The sequence below is a fragment of the Somniosus microcephalus genome, unplaced genomic scaffold (assembly GCF_052327205.1).
Source record: "Somniosus microcephalus isolate GS21.2 unplaced genomic scaffold, FLI_Smic_1.0 unresolved_chr1, whole genome shotgun sequence".
Classification (NCBI taxonomy): Eukaryota; Metazoa; Chordata; class Chondrichthyes; order Squaliformes; family Somniosidae; genus Somniosus; species Somniosus microcephalus.
The window spans coordinates 27,091,763-27,110,638 of record NW_028225179.1 but is presented as its reverse complement, the minus strand read 5'-3'; the positions used below and the strand labels follow the sequence as shown (position 1 = coordinate 27,110,638).

Genomic DNA, 18,876 nt, shown 5'->3' with positions numbered 1-18,876 from the left:
AACCGAATGTACGTCATGATGTAGAGAACAAACAGTTCAAACATTTGAATGCTAAGCCAACAAGAAGCTTCAGTGTGGGACAGTCAGATCTTGCTCGTGATTTCCGGACGGAAGAGTGGCAACCAGATACAATATCCACAAGAGAGGGACCACTGATGTATACTGTAGATGTGGGAGAGAATGCTTTGAGACGTCATGTGGACCAAATTCTGGACGTTCAGGTGGAAAACACCCCTATACCTCGCCCAGACTCACCTGACATGGAAACAGACACTCCTGATTCATCAGCATCAGCACCAGCCTCGTCCACAGCTGATAGCTCACCTGATGCAACTGTACCTGTACAGTCTCATTCCCCAAAGCAAGAGAGTCTGGAGAGACGTTACCCAGAGAGGCAGAGGAGGCCTCCCCAGAGACTTGACTTGTAAATAAAATTTATGTTGGAATTTGAATTTTGTTACTGTAAAGACAGGCTCTGTATGTTAATTATAGAAATTTTGCATTAATATACTATTAAACTAAAAGGGGAGGAAGTGTAATGTATACAACATTGAAGGGACTACTTTGTTTAGCGGATGTATATCCTTAGTTGCGAGCGTATATAACAGACGCGTATCGATTTGTACAGTCAGTGCTGAAGTTCCAGTTACCCAGTAAAGTTCTCTTGAAGTTACTCTCAGTCTCTGTTGCTTTATTAGTTTATGTTGTTGTGTACAAACACAACAGAGACCAAAATATGGATTGTGGGAAGCTGTGAAGAGGACTGTAAGTGACTTCAGTGTGAATACACAGGTTAGTAAATGGGGCATGTAGATGTCAGAGGAAATTTAACGCAGTGAATTATAAGGTGATGCATTTTGGCTGGAAGAAAAAAGTAGGAAATCTCCATTAAATGGTAAAACTTTAAAAGGTATAGTGGAACAGAGGGACTTTGGGGTGTAAGATTCTAGCTAATGCCTTGTCTTATTAATTAGCAGAATTGAGAGTCTCATGTCACCAACTTTAATACCTTATTCGGAAATATAAGGTCAGCAGATCCTCTGTCCTCTAACGTACCTGATATTGATCCTCTATCAGAGTGAACATGCAAGTCCCGCGTGTCCACAGTAACTTAGAAACATAGAAGACAGCAGCAGGAGTAGGCCATTCAGCCCCTCGAGCCTGCTCCGCCATTCAATGAGATCATGGCTGATCATCCAAACTCAGTACCCTGTTCCTGCCTTCTCCCCATATCCCTTGATCCCTTTAGCCTTAAGAAATATATCTAACTCCTTCTTGAATATATTTAATGAATTGGCCTCTACTGCCTTCTGTGGTAGAAAATTCCACAGGTGAAGAAATTCCTCCTCATCTCTGTCCTAAATGGCTTACCCCTTATCCTTAGACTGTGACCCCTGGTTCTGGACTCACCGGCCATCAGAAACATCCTTCCTGCATCTAGTCTGTCTAGTCCTGTTAGAATTTTATAAATTTCAATGAGATCCCCTCTCATTCTTCTAAACTCCAGCAAGTATAAGCCCAATCGCCCCAATCTCTCCTCATACATCATTCCTGCCATCCCAGGTATCAGTCTGGTGAATCTTCGCTGCACTCCCTCCATGGCAAGAACATCCTTCCTCAGATAAGGCGACCAAAACTGCACACAATACTCAAGATGTGGTCTCACCAAGGCTCTGTACAACTGCAAGACATCCTTGTTCCTGTACTCGAACCCTCTCGCTACGAAGGCCAACATACCATTTGCCTTCTTAACCACCTGCATGCTTACCTTCAGCGACCGGTGCACAAGGACACCCAGGTCTCGTTGCACTTCCCCTTCTCCCAATCTATTGCCATTCAGATAATAATCTGCCTTCCTGTTTTTGCCACCAAAGTGGATAACCTCGCATTTATCCACATTATACTGCATCTGCCATGCTTCTGCCCAATCACCCAACCTGTCCAAATCATCCTGGAGTTTCTCGGCATCCTCCTCACAGCACACATGCCCACCCAGCTTTGTGTCGTCTGCAAACTTGGAGATATTACATCTATTTTCCTCATCTAGATCATTTATATATATTGTGAACAGCTGGGGTCCTAGGACCGATCCCTGTGGTACCCCACTAGTCACTGTCTGCCACTCGGAAAAAGAGACGTTTATTCCAACTCTTTGCTTCCTGTCTGACAACCAGTTCTCTGTCCAAGTCAATATCTTGCCCCCAATTCCATGTGCCTTAACTTTACACGCTAATCTCTTATGCGGGACCTTATCGAAAGCCTTCTGAAAATCCAAATACACCACATCCACGGGTTCTTCCTTATCTATTCCACCAGTTACATCCTAAAAAAATTCCAGTAGATTAGTCAAGCACGATGTACCTTTTGTAAATCCATGTTGACTTCGTCCGATCCTGTCACTGTTTTCCAAGTGCTCTGCTATTACATCTTTTATAATGGACTCTAGCATTTTCCCCACTACCGATGTCAGGCTTACCGGTCTATAATTCCCCATTTTCTCTCTACCACCTTTTTTGAATAGTGGGGTAACATTAGCTACTCTCCAATCCATGGGAACTGATCCAGATTCTATTGAATGTTGGAAGATGATCAGCAATGCATCTACTATTTCTAGGGCACTTCCTTAAGTACCCTAGCATGTAGATTATCAGGCCCTGGGGATTTATCGGCCTTCAATCCCGTCAATTTCCCTGACACCATTTCCCTACAAATGCTGATTTCTTTCAGTTCCTCCCTCTCATTAGACCCTATGTTCCCCAACATCTCTGGGAGGTTATTTGTGTCCTCCTTTGTGAAGACAGAACCAAAGCATGTATTTAATTGGTCTGCCATTTCTTTGTTCCCCATTATAAATTCCCCTGATTCTGACTGCAAGGGACCTACGCTTGACTTCACCAATCTTTTTCTCTTCACTTATCTATAAAAGCTTTTAGTCAGTTTTTATGTTCCCTGCAAGCTTACTCTCATATTCTATTTCCCCCCTCTTAATTAATCCCTTTGTCCTCCTTTGCTGAATCCTAAACTGCTCCCAATCGTCAGGTTTACTGATTTTTCTGGCCAATTTGTATGTCCTTTCCTTCGATCCTATGCTATCCCTAATTTCCCTTGTTAGCCACGGTTGAGTCACCTTTTTTGTTTTATTTTTATGCCAAACAGGGATGAACAAATTCTGTAGTTCATCCATGCGATCTTTGAATGTTTGCCATTGCCTATCCACCGTCAACCCTTTGAGTAACATTCCCCAATCAAACCTACCCAACCCACGCCTCATACCATCGTAGTGTGAGGTGGTGTGTTAATGAATTTCACTATAGGTCAGTGTGAGGTGGTGTGTTAATGAATTTCACTATAGGTCAGTGTGAGGTGGTGTGTTAATGAATTTCACTATAGGTCAGTGTGAGGTAGTGTGTTAATGAATTTCACTATAGGTCAGTGTGAGGTGGTGTGTTAATGAATTTCACTATAGGTCAGTGTGAGGTGGTGTGCTTTGGTGGGAAGAATAAGGAGGCCACTCACTATTTGGACAAGGGGGAGAAATTGGGTTGCTTTGTGCCTCCCGCGATATTCAGCGGGAGGTTAGCGGCGGAGGTAGTCTGTAGCTCCCCGTGGCACTGCACCGCCGGCAATGACGTCATCACTATGCGCAGCACCCCGGCTGCAACCTTGGGTTGCGACCCCATACCTATCACCGGACGATATGTCCGACAGGGTCAGGGGTCGTTTCTGCAGCCGCGGCGATGCCACTTAAAGGGCAGGTGTCGGGCGGCAACTTTTTATTTTGGCCGACTGCCAGCACCTGCCCCCTTTCCCTTTCTTCTTCGGGGTGTCGGCCGCGATTGCTCAGCCCGGCGCTCCTCTTGATCAGACACCCCGCTCCCCGGTGGTCCAGCAGGGCCCCGGTGTGTGCAGTGCTAGGCCCCTCCCCTTTAATCAGGGAGGGAGGTCTGCTATGACACGGTGCTATGTGCCGGCGGGCGTGGCGCTGTTACACGAATCGCCGTGAAATTCACTGGTAGCGCCTCAAGAGGGAGGGGAGCGCTTCCAGTAGCACCCCGCCTCCTACCTGGGGCGCTACCACTGAATTTAATGCGCAGGGGCGCTAACGTTTTTGGGGCGCTAAAATTAGCCCCGGCACCACCGAATTTCTCCCTAAGAGTCTAAATGGGCTAGAGGAGCAGAGGGATCCAGGGATACAGATACACAAATCACTAAAAGTAGCAACACAGGTTAATAAGGCCATTAAAAAAAAAGCACTGGGGTACATTCCTAAAGGAGCCTTCTGTTCCGTGCCTAGGAGCTCTGAACCATGGCAGAGAGCGGCTGGGACACGTTTCTCACACGCCTCGAGATTAACCTGCACGGCTACTTTGCTGTCAGTGAAGAGAGACAAGAAAGACCAAAGTGCCATTTGCCCCTCTCAGTGTGGCCCTGAAGGACTGTGTCCAGGCTGGAGTTCTGTTCCCGCCGTACGATCCTCCCCCAGATTGTCCTTTGAGCTCCAGCTAGGTGATGCTAAACACTCAGGTGGGAAAGAAGAAAATCTACAATAATGTGTTTAAAACAAAGCTCGTTTATTTGACATCTATCCAGAATATTAAATTCCAGCCCAGTTATAGGGGTTATTAACATCAGCAGAAACAAACCCCAACTGTCAGAATGAACATGGTTCAGTCCTGAATGTGATTAACAGCAGCAACAACAGCAGAATCCAACCCGTGCAGTCACTTGTGAACTCGCTGGTGTGTCAGCAGGCTGGATGACTGAGTGAATCCCTTCCCACACTCAGAGCAGGTGAACAGCCTCTCCCCAGTGTGAACTCGCTGGTGTCTCAGCAGGTCGGATGACTGAGTGAATCCCTTCCCACACTCAGAGCAGGTGAATGCCCTCTCCCCAGTGTGAACTCGCTGGTGTGTCAGCAGTTTGGATGCCAGAGTGAATCCTTTCCCACACTCTGAGCAGGTGAACGGCCTCTCCGCAGTGTGAACTCGCTGGTGATTCAGCAGGTTGGATGAATTAGTGAATCCCTTCCCACACTCAGAGCAGGTGAACGGCCTCTCCCCAGTGTGAACATGCTGATGATTCAGCAGGTAGGATGGCTTAGTGAATCCTTTCCCACACTCTGAGCAGGTGAACGGCCTCTCCCCAGTGTGAACTCGCTGGTGATTCAGCAGGTTGGATGAATTACCGAATCCCTTCCCACACTCAGAGCAGGTGAACGGTCTCTCTCCAGTGTGAACATGCTGATGATTCAGCAGGTTGGATGACTTAGAGAATCCCTTCCCACACTCAGAGCAGGTGAACGGCCTCTCCCCAGTGTGAACGCGCTGGTGATTCAGCAGGTTGGATGAATTAGTGAATCCCTTCCCACACTCAGAGCAGGTGAATGGCCTCTCCCCAGTGTGAACTCGCTGATGTGTCTGAAGGTCGGATGACTGAGTGAATCCCTTCCCACACTCAGAGCAGGTGAACAGACCCTCTCCAGTGTGAACTCGCAGGTGTGTCAGCAGGTTGGATGACTTAGTAAATCCCTTCCCACACTCAGAGCACGTGAACGGTCTCTCCCCGGTGTGAACACGCTGGTGTATCAGCAGGGTGGATGACTGAGTGAATCCCTTCCCACACTCAGAGCAGGTGAACGGTCTCTCCCCAGTGTGAACTCGCTGGTGTGTCAGTAGGTTGGATGACTTAGTGAATCCCTTCCCACACTCAGAGCAGGTGAACGGCCTCTCCCCAGTGTGAACTCGCTGGTGTGTCAGTAGGTGGGATGACTGAGTGAATCCCTTCCCACACTCAGAGCAGGTGAACGGCCTCTCCGCGGTGTGAATGCGCTTGTGTATCGATAGGCCAGAGGGTTGGCTGAAGCCTCGTCCACACACAGAACACGTGTACGGTTTCTCCTCGCTGTGAACGGTGCTTTTTGCTTCCATGTTCAGAGGCCGATGATATTCAGATCCGATGAGTCGAGTGACTCTGTTAGATCTTGAAGTGATGTTTGGTTTGAGCTTACCGTCTGCAAATCCTTCCCTTCCAGTGCCCTGTAAAATTAATATAAAACAGGGAGCGTGAGAGACAACCCACAAGAAAACAAAGGCAGGTTGTGAAATTGAGCTCAATGAATCTGCTCAATTGTGGGGCCGGCACTAGAAAAAAGTGACCATGAAAGATGCTGGATTGTCATAAATACCCAACTGGTTCACTAATGTCCTTCAGGGAAGGGAATCCGCCACCTGGTCTGGGCCTACACAAGACTCTGGCCTCTATGGGAGGAGAGAGGGAGGTGGGGGGGGGGGGGAAGGATAGGAACTTTATACATCTGCAACTCGACCAGAACTTTGATAGAACCTCCAAAACCCACAACCTCCACCACCTAGAAGGACAAGGGCAGCTGTTGTATGGGAGCACCATCACATCCAAGTTCCCCGCCAAGTCACACGTCATCCTGACTGAGATATATTCATCGTTGCTGGGTCATAATCCTGGAACTCCTTACCGAACAACATTGTGGGAATACCTTCACCACACGGACTGCAGTAGTTCAAGAAGGCGACTCACCACCCCCCTCTCAATGGGAAACTGGGGATTGGCCATATTTGCTGCTCTTGCGAGCTACGCCCACATCCCAAGAATGAATTAAAACAAATCTGTAGATGTAAACTGGATTAAAAGCCTGTACAGAAATACTTGTTCCTAAAACAATACTCTTTTACATTGTACGAACAGTGTCTGTTTAACAACCTAATCTCCCCCAGAATCCACCTCCCTTGACAGTCTCACATTGGAAATTGTTGGGTCCTCCTGGGCTCAGAAGTACTGGGGGTTAAACCCAACAGCTTCTCCTCCATCTCCACTCCAGCTCAAACTGAAACATAGAAGATAGGAGCAGGAGTAGGCCATTCGGCCCCTCGAGCCTGCTCCACCATTCAATGCGATCATGGCTGATCATCCAAGTTCAGTACCCGGTACCTGCTTTCTCCCCATACCCCTTGATCCCTTTAGCCTTAAGAAATATATCCAACTCCTTCTTGAATATATTTAATAATGTATTGGCCTCCACTGCCTTCTGTGGTAGAGAATTCCACAGGTTCACCACTCTCTGGGTGAAGAAATTCCTCCTCATTTCTGTCCTAAATGGCCTACCCCTTATCCTTAGACTGTGACCCCTGGTTCTGGACTCCCCGACCATCGGGAACATCCTTCCTGCATCTAGTCTGTCCAGTCCTGTCAGAATTTTATAAGTTTCAATGAGAGCCCCTCTCATTCTTCTAAACTCCAGCGAGTACAAGCCCAATCGTCCCAATCTCTCCTCATACGTCATTCCTGCCATCCCAGGTATCAGCCTGGTGAATCTTCGCTGAACTCCTTCCACGGCAAGAACATCCTTCCTCAGATAAGGTGACCAAAACTGCACACAATACTCAAGATGTGGTCTCACCAAGGCCCTGTACAACTGCAGCAAGACATCCTTGTTCCTGTACTCAAACCCTCTCGCTATGAAGGCCAACATACCATTAGCCTTCTTAACCGCCTACTGCACCTGCATGCTTACCTTCAGCGACTGGTGCACAAGGACACCCAGGTCTCATTGCACTTCCCCTTCTCCCAATCTATTGCCATTCAGATAATAATCTGCCTTCCTGTTTTGGCCACCAAAGTGGATAACCTCACATTTATCCACGTTATATTGCATCTGCTATGCTTCTGCCCAATCACCCAATCTGTCCAAATCACCCTGTAGTTTCTCAGCATCCTCCTCACAGCACACATGCCCACCCAGCTTTGTGTTGTCTGCAAATTTGGAGATATTACATCTAGTTCCCTTGTCTAGATCATTAATATATATTGTGAATAGCTGGGGTCCAAGGACCGATCCCTGCGGTACCCCACTAGTCACTGCCTGCCGCTCGGAAAAAGACCCGTTTATTGCAACGCTTTGCTTTCTGTCTGCCGACCAGTTCTCTATCCAAGTCAATATCTTGCCCCCAATCCCATGTGCCTTAACTTTACACGCTAATCTCTTATGCGGGACCTTATCAAAAGCCTTCTGAAAGTCCAAATACACAACGTCCACTGATTCTCCCTTATCTATTTTACTAGTTATATCCTCAACAATGAAGCAACAAAAAGACCTACACAGGCGGCCAGGGACCTACCTTCCGTCAGCCTGAAATAAAACTCTTCCTGACAGCCGCTGACTAATGGCGGCCGCAGCACCCACAATCCCCCGTGCCCCAGAAACCACTCTATCCAATGCGCTGATTTCCCTGCTGAGAGTGCGCATGCCCCCCGGGGCCGTGGGCCATTCTGGGAGCCTGGCTCCTGTCCTTTTCCCGATTCGGACTTGGTGGAACCGGCTGAAGAAACCGGGAAGCGGCGGCTTGAATGGGGGAGGCGCTGCACCCTGGGTTTCCTGGTGCCGGGGCTCTGGCCACATGTCCTCTGGTCCCGGCCGCTCTGATTCTGATTGAGTTTTTGATGAGGTAACAGAGAGGGTTGATGAGGGCACTGCGGTTAAGGTGGTGTACATTTATTTCCAAAAGGCGTTCCACAAGTGCCACATAATAGGCTTGCCAGCAAAGTTGAAGCCCATGGAATAAAAGGGACAGTGGCAGCATTGATACAAAATTGGCAAAGTGACAGGAAACAGAGAGTAGTGGTGAACGGTTGTTTTTCGGACTGGAGGAAGGTATACAGTGGTGTTCCCCAGGGGTCGGTACTAGGACCACTGCTTTACTTGATATATATTAATGACCTAGACTTGGGTGTACAGGGCACAATTTCAAAATTTGCAGATGACAGAAAACGTGGCAGTAAAGTGAACAGTGAGGAGGATAGTGATAGACTTCAAGAAGACATAGACAGGCTGGTGGAATGGGCGGACATGTGGCAGATCAAATTTAACGCAGAAAAGTGCAAAGTGATACATTTTGGTAGGAAGAACCAAGTGAGGCAATATAAACTAAAGGGTACAATTTTAAAGTGTGTGCATGAACAGAGACACCTGGGGGTATGTGTGCACAAATCGTTGAAGGTGGCAGGGCAGGTTGAGAAAGTGGTTAAAAAAGCATACGGGATCCTGGGCTTAATAAATAGAGGCAGAGAGTCCAAAAGGAAGGAGGTTATGATCAACCTTTATAAAACACTGGTTCGGCCTCAACTGGTGAATTGTGTCCAATTCAGGGCACTGCACTTTAGGAAGGATGTGAAGGCCTCAGAGAGGGTGCAGAAAAGATTTACAAGAATGGTTCCAGTGATAAGGGATGAGGGACTTCAGTTATGTGGATAGACTCGAGAAGCTGGGGTGGTTCTCCTTACAGCAGAGAAGGTAGAGAGGAGATTTGATAGGTGTTCAAAATCATGATGGGTCTGGACAGAGTAGAAACTGTTCCCATTGGCGGAAGGGTCGAGAACCAAAGGCGACATGAGGAAAAACTTTTTTATGCAGCGAGTGGTTAGGATCTGGACTGCACTGCCTGAAAGGGTGGTGGAGGCAGATTCAATCACGGCTTTCAAAAGGGAATTGGATAAGTACCTGAATGAAAAAGAATTGCAGGGTTACGGGGAAAGGGCGGGGAGTGGGACTAGCTGAAGTGGTCTTGCAGAGAGCCGGCACGGGCTCGACAGGTCGAATGGCCTCCTTCTGTGCTGTAACCATTCTATGATTCTATAAAATATTAGAAAGTTTGTTCCACAGAAGCACGAGCTTTATCTGCTTTTATTGATGAATTTAAAAAGTCTGTATTAAAACCTGAGCCAGTGTGTTGTGAGCCAAAGAGCCTTGTGTCCAATGAGGGGAATAAAGGCCCACAGCCTCCCCTGGCCCCGGGCCCTGAACAAGGGACTGGAGAAACTCGCTGCCCTGCGGATCAGACAATCAGCCGGCGCTAGTCCCGCCCCTCGGGCTCCCCGATTGGTTGGAGGAGCCGCCGCCGGCTCGCTCCTCCAGCCCTGCCCCGCTCGCTCCCTATTGGTTGGAAGCTCCCGTCAATCAGGCCCTGGGCCCGGGTCACATTTCCCCGAGGAGATCACGTGCTCCGTCCAACTGACGCTGCTCGGTCCGGGGCCTCGCGGACTCTCAGATTTTTCTATTTCTCTTTATTGTCTCCCGATCCACCCCTACCCCCACCCTGCGCGATTCTCCACCCAATCGGAGCGGAGAAAACTCACTTTGCGTCACCGATCGCGACTCTGGACCCGACACTAAGGCCTTTCCCCGGAATGCCCCACGCCAACTCCGTCCGGCAGGATCCGAGTGCGCAGGCGCAGCTCCGAGTGGGGGAGGGGGGTTGGCCCCTTCTGGGCATGCACGGTTTTTACCCTTGGTGACCGGGAGGGGTCACTGTGCCGGACTCGGTCCGAACCGCCGCTCCCTGTGCGCATGCGCAGACTATTGTCTGTCAATTAACCATCAGCCAGAAGAGGTCGCTGGTGAGACCAGTGAAGAAAGAAACACTTGCATTTCTATAGCGCCTTTCACCACCACCGGACGTCCTAAAGTGCTTTACAGCCAATGAAGTCCTTTTGAAGTGTAGTCACTGTTGTAGTGTAGGAAATGCGGCAGCCAAATAGCGCACAGCAAGCTCCCACAAACAGCAATGTGATAATGACCAGATAATCTATCTTTTTGTTAACTCTGTTTCTCTCTCTACTGATGTTGCCTGGCCTGCTGAGTGTTTCCAGCATTTCCTGTTGTTATTTCAGATTTCCAGCATCCGCAGTATTTTGCTATTATCCTTTTGTTCCATTGATTGAGGGATAAACATTGGCTAGGACACCGGGGATATTTCCCCTGCTCTTTTCCACATTAAAACAGTGACTACACCTCAAAAGTACTTCATTGGCTGTAAAGCACTTCAAGACGTCTGCTGGTCATGAAAGCACTATATAAATGCAAGTCTTTCTTTCTCAAAACAGTGTCATGGGATCTTTTACATCCACCTGAGAGCAGACAGGGCCTCAGTTTAATGTCTCATCCGAAAGACGCCACCTCTGACAGTGCCTCAGTACTGCACTGGAGTGTCAGCCTGGATTTTTGTGCTCGAGTCTCTGGAGTGGGACTTGAACCCACAACCTTATGCCTCAGAGGCAAGAGTGCTACCATAGTCATAGATTTATACAGCACAGAAAAGGACCTTCGCCCATCGTGTCCACGCTGGCCATCAAGCCCTGTCTATTCTAATCCCATTTTCCAGCACTTGGTCCGTAGCCTTGTATGCTATGGCGTTTCCAGTGCTCATCTAAATCCTTCTTGAATGTTGTGAGGGTTCCTGCCTCTACCACCCTTTCAGGCAGTGAGTTCCAGATTCCAACCACCCTCTGGGCAAAAAAGCTTTTCCTCAAATCACCTCTAAACCTCCTGCCCCTTACCTTGAAACTATGCCCCCTGGTTATTGACCCCTCTACTAAGGGGAAAAGTTCCTTTCTATCTACCCTATGCCCCTCATAATTTTGTACACCTCAATGAGGTCCCCCCTCAGCCTTCTCTGCTCTAAGGAAAACAACCCCAACCTGTCCAGTCTCTCTTCATAGCTGAAGCGCTCCAGCCCAGGTAACACCCTGGTGAATCTCCTCTGCACCCTCTCCAATGCAATCACATCCTTCCTCTAGTGTGGCAACCAGAACTGCACACAGTATTCCAGCTGTGGCCTAACTAGCGTTTTGTACAGCTCCATCATAACCTCCCTGCTCTTGCCTTCATTAGCCGAGGCATAGAATATAAGTATCCCATATGCCTTCTTAACCACCCTATCTAGCTGTCCTGCTGCCCTCAGGGATCTATGTACATGCACACCAAGGTCCCTCTGATCCTCTGTCCTTCCTAGGGTCCTACCATTCATTGTGTATTCCCTTGTTAGTCCTCCCAAAATGCATCACCTCACACTTTTCAGGGTTAAATTCCATTTGCCACTGTGCTGCCCATCTAACCAACCCGTCTATATTCTCCTGTAGCCTGAGGCTTCCCTCCTCGCTATTTACCACTCCACCAATTTTCGTGCCATCTGCGAACTTACTGATCATACCTCCTACATTCATATCTAAATCATTAATGTACACTACAAACAGCAAAGGACCCAGCACCGATCCCTGCGGTAACCCACTGGACACAGGCTTCCAGTCACAAAACAACCTTTGACCATCACCCTCTGCCTCCTGCCACTAAGCCAATTTTGGATCCAATGTGCCAAATTGCCCTGGATCCCATGGGCTCTTACCTTCTTGACCAGTCTCCCATGTAGGACTTTGTCAAAAGCCTTACTGAAGTCCATGTAGACTACATCAACTGGACTGCCCTCATCCACACACCTAGTCACCCCCATCGAAAAATTCAATCAAATTGGTTAGACATGATCTCCCCCTGACAAAGCCATGCTGACTATCCTTGATTAATCCTTGCCTCTCCAACTGGAGACTAATTCTGTCCCTCAGAATGTTTTCCAATAATTTCCCTACCAATGATGTTCAGCTCACTGGCCTGTAATTACCTGGTTTATCCCTACTACTACCCTTCTTGAATAATGGTACTACATTAGCTGTTCTCCAGTCCTCTGGCACCTCCCCTGTGGTCAGAGAGGTTCTGAAAATTTGTGTCAGAGCCCCTGCAATCTCCTCCCTTGCCTCACACAGCAGCCTGGGATACATCTCGTCTGGGCCTGGAGGTTTATCCACTTTTAAGCCCGCTAAAACCACTAGTACCTCCTCCCTTTCAATACTAATTTGTTCAAGTATATCACAATCCCCCTGCCTGATTTCTATGCCTGCATCGTCCTTCTCCATAGTGAACACAGATGCAAAATATTAATTTAAAACCTCACCTACATCTTCTGGCTCTACACACAGATTGCCACTTTGGTCCCTAATGGGCTCTACTCTTTCCCTGGTTATCCTCTTGCCCTTAATATACTAATAAAACACCTTGGGATTTTCCTTTATTTTGCCTGCCAGTGTTTTTTCATGACCCCTCTTCGTTCTCCTAATTTCTTCTTTAAGTACCCCCCTGCACCTTCTATACTCCTCTAGGGCTTCCACTGTTTTTAGTCCTTTGTATCTGCCAAAAGCCTCCCTTTTTTTCCTAAACCATTCTTGTATGTCCCTCGACATCCAGGGTTCCCTGGATTTGTTGGTCCCACCCTTGACCTTTACGGGAACATGTTGGCGTTGTACTCTCTCTATTTCCTTTCTGAAAGACTCCCACTGCTCTGATGTGGATTTTCCTACAAGTAGCTGATCCCAGTCCACTTTGGCCAGATCCTGCCTTATCATATTAAAATCGGCCTTCCCCCAATTTAGAACCTTTATTTCCGGTCCATCTTTGTCCTTTTCCATAACTACTTTAAATCTCACCAAATTATGGTCACTGTTACCAAAATGCTCTCATACTAACCCTTCTACCACTTGCCCTGCTACATTCCCTCGAATTAGGTCCAGTACCGCCCCCTCTCTTGTAGGACTTTCTACATGTTGGCTGAAAAAGCTCTCCTGGATGCACTTTAAGAATTCCACACCCTCTAAGCCTTTCACACTCTGACTATCCCAGTTAATATTGGGGAGGTTGAAACCCCAACAATTATTACCCTATTATTTCTACACCTCTGAGATTTGCCTACATATCTGTTCCTCTATCTCCCCCTTACTGTTTGGGGGCCTATAGTACACTCCCAGCAAAGTGCTTGCCCCCTTTTTGTTTTTAAGTTCTACCCATATGGCCTCATTAGCGGAACCTGCTAAGGTATCATCCCTCCTTACAGCAGAAATTGACTCCTTGATTAATATTACTAACCTGATTTTTGGTCAACTCTTGGAGCATTCAACTTTAATAAATCTCCGGGAGAAGGAGTCGCTTCACTTGCACTGGTTCCTGGAGCCTGATCACCTTCCCCAGGAGCAGGGCCCTGATTCTGGAGGTGTTTTATTGCACCACTTGGTGTACTTGAGAAGAGCCCCATCAGGGCGAGTGCGGGAGAGTCAGGGGGCGAGTGCGGGAGGGTCAGGGGGCGAGTGCGGGAGCGTCCATCTCCAGGACCAGTGTGTATCTGAGTCAATGAGACTCTCTCTGACCTTTCTCCCCAGTCCCTCTCCAGGATCAGTGTGTATCTGAGTCAATGGGACTCTCTCTGACGTTTCTCCCCAGTCCATCTCCAGGACCTATATGTATCTGAGTCAATGGGACTCTCTCTGACCTTTCTCCCCAGTCCATCTCCAGGACCAGTGTGTATCTGAGTCAATGGGACTTTCTCTTACCTTGCTCCCCAGTCGATCTCTGGAAGCTCTTTGAATCGGAAGGGTTCTCTCCGGTTGGTGCTCACAATCCTGTGCTGGTTAACCGGCTGTTGTTCCTCAGTCGACAATCCCTGTTTACTTTGAGCTGAGCACCTTCGTCAATCACACCATCATTCACCGGGAGATCTAATTGTGGCAAAGCAGAAAATAAGAACAACATTGAAAGCGTGAAATAATGTAATGTAGGCTTTTAATCTGCTTACTAATAATCCAATGTGAAGGCGGAGTATTTGTTTGATTTTGTGCCTTTGCTCAGATCCCCAGTTGCGGGGCTGTGTGTTTAGTTTGGAGATTTTCCTCAGATCCCCAGTTGCGGGGCTGTGTGTTTAGTTTGGAGATTTTCCTCCGATCCGCAGTTGCGGGGCTGTGTGTTTAGTTTGGGGATTTTCCTCAGATCCCCAGTTGCGGGGCTGTGTGTTTAGTTTGGGGATTTTCCTCAGATCCCCAGTTGCGGGGCTGTGGGTTTAGTTTGGAGATTTTCCTCACAGTAAATTTCCGGCCTCCTGAGACTCCCCCATTCTCACTGCTCTGGGCGGAAATGCGCCATTTTCTGTGCGGTGTTACTGCCCGGAGCGGTGACCCTGTGAGCCTCCTTCGCTGTGATCGAAACTCGGGGCTGAGCAGCCGCTGTCGGGCCGAGTTCCCTCAATCAGCCTGTGTCTGACCCTCACTCACCGATCAACCCGCGCCGCCCGGCCCAGCACACAGCAGGGGAACGGCACTGCGCCTGCGCCAGAGGGCAGGGGAGAGGCACTGCGTCTGCGCCGGAGGGCAGGGGAGCGGCACTGCGCCTGCGCCGGAGGGCAGGGGAGCAGCACTACGCCTGCGCGGGAGGGCAGGGGAGCGGCACTGCGCCAGCGCCGGAGGGCAGGGGAGCAGCACTACGCCTGCGCGGGAGGGCAGGGGAGCGGCACTGCACCTGCGCGGGAGAGGTAGAAAGGGAGCGGCACTGCGCCTGCGCCGGAGGGCAGGGGAGCGGCACTGCGCCTGCGCGGGAGAAAGGGAGCGGCACTGCGCCTGCGCCGGAGGGCAGGGGAGCGGTATTGCGCCTGCGCGGGAGGAAATGGAGCGGCACTGCGCCTGCGCGGTAGAGCTATGTCGCACGAACGCATCACTGTCGCTCCCAGTGGTGGGAGGACTACATCAGAACATATACAGGCCCAGGTTAACGGCAGCCATCTTTGTAAAGGAGGGAGGAAAGTTACCATATGCCTGAGACAAAGAGCCTTGTGTCCAATGCGGGGAATAAAAGCCCACAGCCTCTCCTGGCCCCGGGCCCTGAACAAGGGACTGGAGAAACTCGCTGCCCTGCGGATCAGACAATCAGCCGGCGCTAGTCCCGCCCCTCGGGCTCCCCGATTGCTTGGAGGACCCGCCGCCGGCTCGCTCCGCCAGCCCCGCCCTACTCGCTCCCTATTAGTCGGAGGCTCCCGTCAATCAGGCCGCGGGCCCGGGTGACGTATTCACGAGGAGATCACGTGACCGTCCAACTGCCGCCGCTCGGTCCGGGGCCTCGCGGACTCTGAGGTTTTTCTATTTCTCTTTTTATTCTCTCCCGATCCACCCCGCGCCATTCTCCACCCAATCGGAGCGAAGAAAACACACATTTGCCTCACCGATCGCGACTCTGGAACCGACACCAAGGCCTTTCCCGGAATGCCCCGCGCCGACTCTGTCCGGCAGGATCCGAGTGCGCAGGCGTAGCTCCGAGTGGGGGAGGGGGTTGGTCTCCAGTGGGCATGCGCGGTTATTACCCTTGGTGACCGGCAGGGGTCGCTGTGCCGGACTCGGCACAAACCGCCGCCCCGTCTGCGCATGCGCGGGCTCATGGCTGTCAATCAGTCAGCAGCCAGAAGAGGTCGCTGGTGAGACCAGTGAAGAAAGAAAGACTTGCATTTATATAGCGCCTTTTACCACCACCGGATGTCCCAAAGCGCTTTACAGCCAATGAAGTACTTTTTGAAGTGCAGTTACTGTTATAATGTAAACAAAGAAACAGAAGATCGGAGCAGGAGTAGGCCATTCGGCCCCTCGAGCCTGCTCCGCCATTCAATGAGATCATGGCTGATCATCCAAACTCAATACCCTGTCACGGCCTTCTCCCCATATCCCTTGATCCCTTTAGCCTTAAGAAATATATCCAACTCCTTCTTGAATATATTTAATGAACTGGCCTCCACAGCTTTCTGTGGTAGAGAATTCCACAGGTTCACCACTCTCTGGGTGAAGAAATTCCTCCTCATCTCTGTCCTAAATGGCCTACCCCTTATCCTTAGACTGTGACCCCTGGTTCTGGCGTAGGAACCGCGGAAGTCAGTAAGCGCACCGCAAGCTCCCACAAACAGCAATGTGATAATGACCAGATAATCTATCTTTTTGTTGTGTTAATTGAGGGATAAACATTGGCTAGGACACCGGGGGATAACTCCCCTGCTCTTTCCCACATTACAACAGTGACTACACTCCAATAGTACCTCATTGGTTGTAAAGCACTTCAAGACATCTGCTGGTCGTGAAAGGCACCATATAAATGCAAGCCTGTCTTTCTCGAAATAGTGCCATGGGATCTTTTATATCCAGCTGAGAGAGCAGACAGGGCCTCAGTTTAACATCTCATCCAAAAAACGACACCTCCAACAGTGCCACACTCCCTCAGCACTGCACTGGAGTGTCAGCCTGCATTTTTGTGCTCAAGTCTCTGAAGTGGGACTTGAACCCACAACCTTCTGACATCAGAGGCGAGAGTGCTACCCACTGAGCCACTGGCTGACACTAAAGAACAAGCAGTTCTGACAAAAGGTCATCGACCTGAAACATTAACTGTTTCTGTCTCCACAGATCCTGCCTGACCTGCTGAGTATTTCCAGTAGTTTCTGTTTTTATTAAAGAAACGAGGGAGTGATTGCTGACAGGAAGAATGTTGGGTTGTCCTGCGCATGTGCACCTCCCTGGCGGCTGAGGCAAAACACCGACTCGCCCCCACCTGAGCCGCGCACCAGTACCAGATGTTGCGGCTGCGCATGCGCGGCCGGTGTTCCAACCGCGGGGTTTTGTGTGATGAGCATGCGCGTTGCGGACTGATCGGGACGGGCGATTGTAGAGCAGGAGGGAGAGCGCGGGGGCCATGAGCACATGCGCGGGACTCAGCGTCAACAGAGCGCTTTCTGGAGCGCGGGGGCTTGTGGGTATTACAGCCGCCATTACTGCTGATCCTTTCAACCAACCTGTGTAGCAGCTGGAGCCTGCAAATCAGCTTCACTGCCCCTAGGTTCGGAAAGGGGAAAATTAAACAACAGTTTGCCTCTGATCCTTTTCTGATCTCAATTTACAGGGTTATAGAAGTGGAGCAGTTACAGGCGGGAAGCTCAGACCAAACATCACGTCAAGATCTGACAGAGTCACTCGATTCATCAGGACCTGAATATCATCGGCCTTTGCACATGGAAGGAGAAAGCAGCGATCGCAGCGATGACAAACTGCACACGTGTTCGGTGTGTGAACGCGGGTTCAGCCAATTGCCTGACCTGGTGAGACACGTGCACCGTCACACCTGGGAGAAACCAGGTAAAGGTGGGGACGGCGGGAAGGGATTCAGTTCCCCGTCTGCATTGGAAGTTCAATGGCACAGTCACACCAGGGACAGTCTGTTCACCTGCTCCGTGTGTGGAAAGGAATTTGTTTGTTCATCCCACCTGCAAACACACCAGCGAGTTCACACTGGGGAGAGACCATTTCAGTGTTCTGACTGGGAAGAGCTTTAAAAGCCCCAGGGATCTGAAGAAACACCAGCTTGTTCACACTGATGTGAGACCCTTTAACTGTCCTGACTGTGGTAAGAGCTTTAAAAGTCCCCGGGAGCTCAAGCAACACCAGCGAGTTCACACTGGGGAGAGGCCGTTCACCTGCTCCGATTGTGGGAAGGGATTCACTCAGACAGCCAACCTGCAGAGACACCAGCGCCTCCACACTGGGGAGAGGCCATTCACCTGCTCCATGTGTGGGAAGGGATTCAGTGAGTCATCCAACCTGCAGACACACCAGCTTGTTCACACTGACGAGAGATCCTTTAAACGTTCTGACTTTGGGAAGAGCTTTAAAAGCCCCCAGGAGCTGAAGGGACACTGGCTCCTACACACTGGGGAGAGACCGTTCACCTGCTCCGTGTGTGGGAAGGGATTCGCTCGGTCCTCCACCCTCCTTTCACACCAGCTTGTTCACACTGATGAGAGGCCGTTTAACTGCCCTGACTGTGGGAAGCGTTTTAAAAGCCCCGGGGATCTGAAGGGACACCAGCTTGTTCACACTGCGGAGAGGCTGTTCACTTGCTCCGTGTGTGGGAAGGGATTCTTGAAGTCCTCCACCCTGCTGAGACAACAGCTTGTTCACACTGATGAGAGGCCATTTAACTGTTCTGACTGTGGGAAGAGCTTTAAAAGCCCTGGGGAGCTGAAGGGACACCAGCGAGTTCACACGAATGAGAGACCCTTTAAATGTTCTGAGTGTGGGAAGAGTTTTAAAATCCCTGGGGAGCTCTAGCAACACTAGCGAGTTCACACTGCAGAGAGGCTGTTCACCTGCTCCATGTGTGGGAAGGGATTCACT

General features: G+C 49.8%; 1 pseudogene across 1 annotated transcript in view; it reads right to left on the bottom strand.

Annotated features, from left to right (window-relative positions):
- Positions 1 to 15,979, bottom strand: part of LOC147094443 (uncharacterized) — a 38,764-nt pseudogene extending 22,785 nt beyond the window's left edge. The window contains exons 1-3 of the transcript XR_015074741.1: positions 15,891 to 15,979; positions 14,236 to 14,400; positions 4,726 to 6,035 (exon numbers count right to left, since the gene is read on the bottom strand). The product of XR_015074741.1 is annotated as an uncharacterized LOC147094443 (transcript). The remainder of the gene's footprint in view (positions 1 to 4,725; positions 6,036 to 14,235; positions 14,401 to 15,890) is intronic.
- Between the last annotated feature and the right edge of the window lie 2,897 nt (positions 15,980 to 18,876).